Below are 9,270 nucleotides of genomic sequence, written 5' to 3' on the forward strand. Positions count from 1 at the left end.
TTGAAGATGCGTCTCACATCCTGTTCATGGATGGTTAACGCAGAAGTCAGAGGTGTGGTTGTGGTCGCGGGTGCGGGCGGGTGGGTGTGTGGAGTGAAACTGTCCTTTTCAAATCTGCAGTAGAAGGTATTCAAGTCGTTGGCTAGTGTGCTATTGTTCTCAGCTTGGGGGGATCGTCGCTTGTAATTAGTCAGCGATTGGAATGCATGCCAGACTGATTTAGAGTCGTTCGCGCTAAACTGTTTTTCCAACTTTGCTGCATAGATCCTCTTTGCAATGTTAATTTCTTTAGTAAGCTGGTTTCTAGCTCGATTATACAGGGCCCTGTCCCTGCTCTGATATGCATCTTCCTTAGCTTGGCGAAGCTGCTTAAGTTTAGCAGTGAACCACGGCTTGTTGTTGTTGAATGTCCGAAATGATTTTGTTGGTACACAAACCTCTTCACAGAAACTGATATAGGATGTGACAGTGTCCGTATATTCATCCAGGCTGCCAGCTGAATTTTCAAAGACACTCCAGTCTGTGCAGTCTAAACAGCTTTGAAGTTCCATCTTGGCTTCATTGGTCCACTTTTTGACTGTTTTCACTGTAGGCTTCGCACATTTAAGTTCTTGCTTGTACGTCGGTATTAAGTGAATTAAGCAGTGATCAGACGAGCCCAGGGCTACACGAGGTATAGCACGGTATGCGTTTTTTACCGTAGTGTAGCAGTGGTCTAAAGTATTATTTTCCCTGGTAGGACAGTTGATGTGCTGCTTGTATTTAGGGAGTTCGTGGTTGAGTTTAGCTTTGTTAAAGTCCCCGAGAATAATGAGGGGTGAGTCCGGGTGTTTTTTTTTAGTTTCGTTGACTTGTTCGGCGAGCGTTAGCAATGCGGCGTTCGTGTTAGCTTGAGGTGTAATATAGACTCCAGCCAGTATAAACGATGCAAACTCACGTGGCGAGTAGAATGGTTTACAGTTCAAAAACAGCGACTCCAAATGCGGGCTGCAGTGTGTGCTGAGCACCGTGACGTCCGTACACCATTTTTCGTTGATATGGAGGCATATCCCGCCGCCCTTTGTTTTCCCTCGATGAATGTTGAAGCCGGGAAGCATGACGGCGCCATCGGGTACAGCGTCGCAAAGCCAGGTCTCCGTGAAGCACATGGCCGCGGAACGTCCGAAGTCTTTACTGGTCTTTAACAGAAGATGAAGCTCGTCCATTTTGTTGGGTAGGGAGCGTACATTCGCGAGGTGGATCGACGGGAACGCCAATCTGTGTCCTCTCTTGCGGAGTTTCACCTGAATGCCTGCTCGTTTCCCTCTGTGGCGCCGCTTCCGCCTCCATGCGCCGAAAACCGCGGACGCCGCTCCGGTGAGTAACTCGGGGAAAAAACTGAGCGGATTTTCGGAATTTGGTGACAGAAAGTCCGGAGTAGCCTCCTCGATGGTTAGCAGGTCTCCCCTTGGGTAAGTGAGTCGTGTAAGGTCTCCAAAGACGGACGAAAAACACAAAAACAAAGACAATACTAGAGAGCGCGTTACCGAGGCGACCACACTGGTAGGCGCCATCTTTCTCTTTCATAATATGCTACCAACATTGACAACAATGATACTAACAGCAGTGCTAGCTCGCTATGTTGCCAACAATTATCCTAACAGTGTCGCTAAAAATTATGCCAACGGTGGTGTTAACAATATTCCTAGAAACAACGGTTAAAAAAAAATCGTTAATAATGATGCTAACTGCAGTGCTAACAAAATGAGGACGTTACATAAGGCAAGTAAATGAAGTACTGTATTTTTGCATTATGTCAGCATTATATTAAGATAGCAAACAAAGTCTCTTTTACTTTTAAGTAAGAATAAATACCCTAAGTCCAATAAATGTCATCGAGCTGTTAGCTTGAAAGCACTCTGTTTGTTTTGACGCTATCATTAGCTTTTAGCGTAGCGCGACCTTCTGCACTCAACCTTGCCTTGTTGCTTTATTTATAAACAAATAAATCCATGTGTGATTCCTCTAAAAGTCTTTTTGGCAGCCTGGTCAAGAGAAAGAATCCTGTTGACACAAGATGGCAGCAAAGAGAGGTAAAAAATAACAATGTGTGTTGTGCATGCACTCACTTGGCTCTTCTATTTATGCTGCATGCAAGGGCAAGAATCCTATTGATTTCAAGCCACATGTGAGGAAACGAGTTGTAAAAACACATTTGTCAAAAAATATGACTTTATGTCAAAGAATGTCTTAGCTGAAAAATGCCTTTTTTTGGAAAAATATGACATTTCTTGAAAAGTGACTTTTTATTTTATTTTATTAACCTGTCCTGTTCAGCTGCATGCCCTTGCAGAATGGTGGATCTGTATGCCTTGTGTGCTAGAACAGTTTTGCTGTGCAACAGGGGAGTTTGAAATACTCTCCCTGCTTAGTTGTATTATTATTATTTTTTAATTATTATTATGTTTATTGAAAATGCAGCCTGACAGAATAGGGTTTTAGGGGACAGACAGAGTGGACAAGGGGAATAGATGTGTGAACCACAGCAGAAGAATAGTTACGCAGTCTAGATATTTGAGCACAAGTAACAGTACAACAGTAAAATGTGTTCTTATTTGGGAATGGGGGGGCCGGTCACACCCGTTGAAGACATGCAATAACTAACCAAGAGAACAAGAGAGGACAGAAAAGGGCAGGACAGGATGGGATGTTGGAAATGAGCAAGGCAGTGCTACTGATGAGTAGTTGATATGTTAGTATAACCTGTGTTGTTATTAGTGGTCCCAGCAAGAGTAATTAAAGCCTAAAGCATGTCCATTGAACTTATTAGTGAATGAACATACCACATGCATGTTAGTCAACTGGTGTACGGAGTTGCTGAGACGGCACATCGAGGAGGGGTGGGCCTGGCCCCCTCCACACGCCTGGGGGTGGGGGGGGTGGGGGAGGGTGGGAGGGGGTGCAAGCGAGCAAGCCTGTCCAGCAGGGGGCCCAACCAGGGTGACCCCACCCACTCCCCAGGACCTTGAACAGTGACTGATAAAAAACATGACTTGTGTGTTGAAAAATATGATTTTTGTCGAAAAAATAAGGATGCATTTTTGTTAAATTAATCAGATTTTTTTGTCAAATAAATATGACTTTATTCTCGTAAGATTGTTTTCACTTGAAATTTTTTTCTTGACTTTTCTCCACTTTATTCTCTTATTCTTGAAAAGTGTGACTATTCTAGAATAAGTCTACCTTTTTACCCTAGAATAAAAATTGTATCTTGAAAAAGACCAATTGTTCTTGTAAAGTGACTACTTTAATGGAAATTACTTTTAAAAAATGTATTCTTAAATCCATCCATTTTCTGAGCCACTTCTCCTCACTAGGGTCGCGGGCGTGGTGGAGCCTAGCCCAGCTGTCATCGGGCAGGAGGGGGGGTATACCCTGAACTGGTTCCCAGCCAATTGCAGGGCACATACAAACAAACAACCTTTCGCACTCACATTCACACTTACGGTCAATTTAGAGTCTCCAATTAATGCATGTTTTTGGGATGTGGGAGAAAACCCACGCAGGCACGGGGAGAACATGCAAACTCCACACAGGCGGGACCGGGGATTGAACCCGGGTCCTCAGAACTGTGAGGCTGACACTCTAACCAGACGTCCACACCGTGCCACCTTATTCTAAAATACGACTGTAAAATATATCTGACATTTTGCCCCCAAAAATGTTAAAGAAATATGAATATGTTTAAAAATATGGAATTTTTCTTCCCATGTCGCTTATAAGTGGCAATTCTCCACCAATCATCTTTAAATATTCATTCATTATTGTGCCATGTCAGACCAAGAAAATTATTGCATTTGTCGAAAAGGTATGACTTTTTACATAAGACTTTTGTTAAAAAAATCCCCCTTTTTTCCCCCCCAAAAATGACTTTTTTTGTGGAAAAATAATATTACATTTGGTCAAAAAAGTATCACTAGTCTCAGAAGACTGCTCTTGAAAAATGTTTTCTTGGAAAAAAAATGTCCTTACAATCTTAGTCTTGACTTTATTCGTATAACTTCACTCGAGAATAAATATGACTTTTCTTTATTTTCCCTTTATTCTTCAAAAAATAGATGCTATTCTTATTCAGTAATTCTTTTTTTTCCTGGTAAAATTACAACTTCAGTAAAATAGTACTTTTTTGTTATTTTTTTTACTAAAAAAAAAAAAAAAAAAAAAAAAAGGAAGAGTATTTAATGCAGGATTTTTCATGCCATGTTGCTCCATTGATCATCAAATACTCAGCAATTATTTTGGTATGTCAGCGCAAGAACACTATTTGTAAGATGTGACTGGCACATCCATGAAAACACACGCACACAAGCTCACACGCGTACACACACACATACACACACACACACACACACACACACACGCGATGTGTCCTTGTGTGACAGCGGTAACAATCCATCCATCCATCCATCCATTTTCTGAGCCGCTTCTCCTCACTAGGGTTGCGGGGGTGCTGGAGCCCATCCCAGCTGTCATCGGGCAGGAGGCGGGGTACACCCTGAACTGGTTGCCAGCCAATCGCAGGGCACACAGGAACAAACAACCATTCACACTCGCAGTCACGCCTACGGGCAATTTAGAGTCTCCAATTCATGCATGTTTTTGGGATGTGGGAGGAAACCGGAGAGCCCGGAGAAAACCCACACAGGCACGGGGAGAACATGCAAACTCCCCACAGGCGGGGCCGGGGATTGAACCCCGGTCCTCAGAACTGTGAGGCTGACGCTCTAACCAGTCATCCACCGTGCCGCCTAACAATCCATCAATTTGCATTTATTCACAAGAGAAACAACAGGTTTGCTTTGCTTTCATTCATTACATTCACAGACACAGACACAGACACACACACACAAACAAACACACAGGAGGAGGGGGCACGATTCCACTCAACCTTGACGAGGCACCTCAACGCTTCCATTAGAAAAGATAAAAAACGACAACTCTCATTCTTGGTGTGTGTTTGTGTGTGTGTCTGTCTGTCTGTTTTAACCATTGATCATCTTGTGGACAAATATGAGACAGGACGTCTAAAAAAAGTAATTTTTTTTGGTACGTTTATCAAAAATAGGAGTGCTGTGTCCCTAAAGCAAAGTTTATTCAAGAATAAATTCCACTTTTCATTCTGGAAAAACAAGACTATTCTTTAAAAAGACGATATTCTTTATTCTCATAAAACTATAATTTTTTTCCCGGTATTAACAGTAATGAATCATTGATTTATTTTTAGGGTGACAAGAGGACTTTTTTTTGTTAAACATATATGACGTTTTGTTAAAAACCTTTGACAAAAAAATATGAGTTTTAATGAAAAAATAATAATTTGCATACCATTTTGGTTAAGGGGCTATGAACTGCACAACATTATTTTCGAGCGAACACAACATTGTTGACTTTGGAGCAGTTGGTGTAGTCATCGAATTAAAGTGGACTCGAAGCATTTTAAAGGCTTTCACATGACTTTTAAGAGCATTTTCTTTCGAAAAATCAAGATGTTGATTGTACCTTAGCAACTAGGTTCCGTGTGAGCATATGAGGAGGGCCGACCGGCTGGCATCATCCATGCATCCATTTTCAACACCGCTTATCCTGGTTAGGGTCGCGGGACGCTGGAGCCTATCCCAGCTGACTTCGGGCAAAAGGCGGACTACACCCTGAACTGGTCGCCAGTCAGTTGCAGGGCACATATAGACACGGACAACCATTCGCACTCACATTCACACCGTCACTGAGTGGGAACTGAACCCATGCTGCCAGCACCAAAGTCAGGCGAGTGTACCACTACACCATCAGTGACTCGGCTGGCATCAGTCCACCTTAAATGTTTGATTAATAGCAAGAACGACAATAAAAACTGCAAAGTTACAATCCTTCCCACCGGTAATTTTTTTTGGAGGAAGGGAAGCAGATAAATCCTGCAGCTAAATGTCAAATTTGCTATAAAAATAAATTATTTAAAATTGCTTTCCTTTCAGCTGACATGCACACACACACACACACAACACACACACACACACACACACACACACACACGCACACACACACACACACACACTAAAAAGAATAGCTAAAAAAACTACCAAACTAAAGGAAATCTACAAATTATCTAAACTTGAAAAATGATTATTTAATAAAATATCAACCATCACATCTCATTCTGGGTCACCTGGGGGTCTGGCGCAAGGCATGATGAGGAGGGGCGCTGAGTTGGTCCTGGCACATCTGTGCTAGTCTCTTGTCTGGTTGCTCCCCTTCTTTGCCCGGCCAGTCCTCCAGTTTTAATGCATCATGCACCCATCGGTGGAGGGAGGGCAGTGTCGGGCTGGGGAGGACACTTGAAACAAGTGTTCCTGCACCCCAGCCTGTTCCCTGGCCCGCCTTGGCTATCCCCTGCTGATTTTTGCACTACATACATTCACACATCCTTTGGAGAGCTGGTTGATGTGGGTGGGGGACACAGTATGCAGGGTCATGACAGCCCCGTGTCTGTCCCGCCTCACCCCCACCAGTCTTCCCAATTTTAATGCATGACACCCCACGACACATGATCACGGTTCAGGGACAAGGGTTGTCAGTTGGGGACCTGATAACCATAGTAATAGGGTGGGAGGTGGGTATTCATATGTCCCTTGGCTTGACCCCTGGGGCTTCCCCCCCCCCCCCCCCCCCCCCCCCCCTCAAACAACCCCTTTCAGTTGTCGGGCCACGGGGAGATGGTGGTCCCCCCTCGCTCTTTGGGTCCCCGCCTTCCTCTCCCCTCTCCTGGCGCCCTTGTCCGTCATTGCTCGTGGCAGGCGCTTGACATTAGCTTGCTGTTGACGGGCTGTGGCCTTTTCAGGTGGTAGCTGGCTCCTATGTTGGGCCCTGTGGGTCGTTGGGGCCCCCATTCTCTCTGAGGGTGGCGGGGGTGGTGGCAGCAGTGGGGCACGCTGGGTGGGGGGCGGGGAAATCTACGTGTGGAGTAGTGGTCCTGTCCCCTTGCCCTTCCCTTGGGGACTGGTCAGGGCCCTGGGTCCTTGGGAGTGGGTGGTGTCCCCCTGATTGGATCCCCCACAGGATGGGCGCGCTGGCTGTATATACTTGTGTACTTAATTGCGAAAAAAATATATATTTTCAATAAATAATGTATCTTTGTTCCTCTATTTATGCCAGTGAGGCATAATGACAGACAGAACAAATGAATGGTCTTCTATTCGATGGCAGGAAGTAAATACAATCACTAATGTATCCACTTTTTGTGACATTTTTATTTGTTGGTCTGCCGTGAGATTTATCAATTGCAAAATATGTTCCTTGGCTCCATAAAGGTTGGAAATCACAGTCAGATTGTGTATTCTGATCAGTCAGGTCAAACCAACATTACATGACAGAAATAATGGGTGCTACCTTACTGTAATTAAATTACTTTATTTTTAATTAAATTAATTCACCCACACCGAAACTTTAGAGCATGATTCGACAGAACGGCGGTATGTTTACATACAACCATTTGTGCTTCCACTAGCTTGCTGGGCTACATGTTGCTTGCTTGCGAGCCGTATTGTATTAAAAGTACGTGAACATACCTCAAGCAAGTCTTGTCCAAAGCACCGGTGACCACCAACACACGTTTTCCCCCATTTTGTCCTTAGAATACAGTCGGCGCAATCCACTCTTGTTGTCGTTGCATTTGAGCTGACAAGATAAAGCCCAATGATCGTAAAAAACAGGATGCGGTGGTATCGGAATACAAGATTTTATTGCAGTAGGCTGACAGTGAAATCGTGAAAGAGCAAATTTGTCTTGTAGTCTGATCCGGGCATTAAGTGTTGTCTGTCTCACACGTGTTGTCTGTTCCACACCGCCGACATGTTGTTGTTTCTTTTTAAATAACTTTATTGGTCGTCAGATATTTCTAATACTATGTCAAAAGACACCCGATAAGGCTAAAAATAAACTAGGTTTTTGATTCAAATATACTGTGCACGATGGCCACGCAGAGTAAATGTCTTTTGCGGAGACGATCAATGACGCCATTGATTGGAGCGGCGAATTATGACATTAAAGCCGATCAGCATAAAATGCTCAATATCAGCCGATACCAATCAGCCCGATAAAATCGGTGTATTCTAAAATAAACAGAGAGAGTATTTCAAACTCCCCGGAAAGATAGGAAAAAAAGAAAAATATCAACTATAAAATTACAGTAAATCCCCAAATTATATACTTTTCGAAATTATTATTTAAATATATTCTAAAACATAATGAAAAACTATTATGAAAAACTACAAAAATACATAAAAATGATTCGTTTAAAAAAAACTTCATATATTTTTTAAATGCACATGATTTTTAAATATAAAATTAATTTGTTAAAAAATATATACAAATATTTGAAATATAAAGAGTTAGTTTTTTTTTAAATCTACAAAAGATTATTTGAAAATATTGTAAAAAAACATGAACTATAAACCTAAAACCAATTAGATATTAGAAAAATTATATCTAATATCTATTCGGTTTTAGAGATAATATATCTAATATCTAAATTATATTTGCATAATTAAATCATATCAAAATGATGTCAAAAACTATCCCAAAATTATTTTGAAATACACAAAATAATTTTAAAAGATTTTAAAACTCATTGACTAATATATATTAAATTATGCAAATATGTAAAATTAATCCATTTAAATTATCTACAAAAATATGAAATGTAAAATTCTCTCAAAATTATTGAAAAAGTATATTTTTTAAAATCTACAAATAATTAATAAACGTGTTTTAGTAGTTATAAAATAAACTTTTCAATTAAAAAAGTATTCCAAACAGACCCAAAGAAAAATAAATACAGAATCTTAAAAAAACAAATAAAAACATCTTAAAATAATTAACTCAAAACAAATTTAAAAGTATCAAATAAGAAAATTAACAAAAAGTAATCAATAAATTATCTACCTAAATGCAATTATAACCATTACCACCCAACAGTAGACAATTATTGTTGCACTTTTTTTTTACATCCCATTTTGGCACGGTGGACGACTGGTTAGAGCATCTGCCTCACAGTTCTAAGGACCGGGGTTCAATCCCCAGCCTCGCCTGTGTGGAGTGTGCATGTTCTCCTCGTGCCTGTGTGGGTTTTCTCCGGGCACTCCAGTTTCCTCCCACATCCCAAAAACATGCATTGTAGGTTAATTGACAACTCTAAATTGCCCGTAGGTGTGAATGTGAGAGCGAATGGTTGTTTGTTTG

Source organism: Phycodurus eques, chromosome 13 (genome assembly GCF_024500275.1).
Source record: "Phycodurus eques isolate BA_2022a chromosome 13, UOR_Pequ_1.1, whole genome shotgun sequence".
NCBI classification, from domain to species: Eukaryota; Metazoa; Chordata; class Actinopteri; order Syngnathiformes; family Syngnathidae; genus Phycodurus; species Phycodurus eques.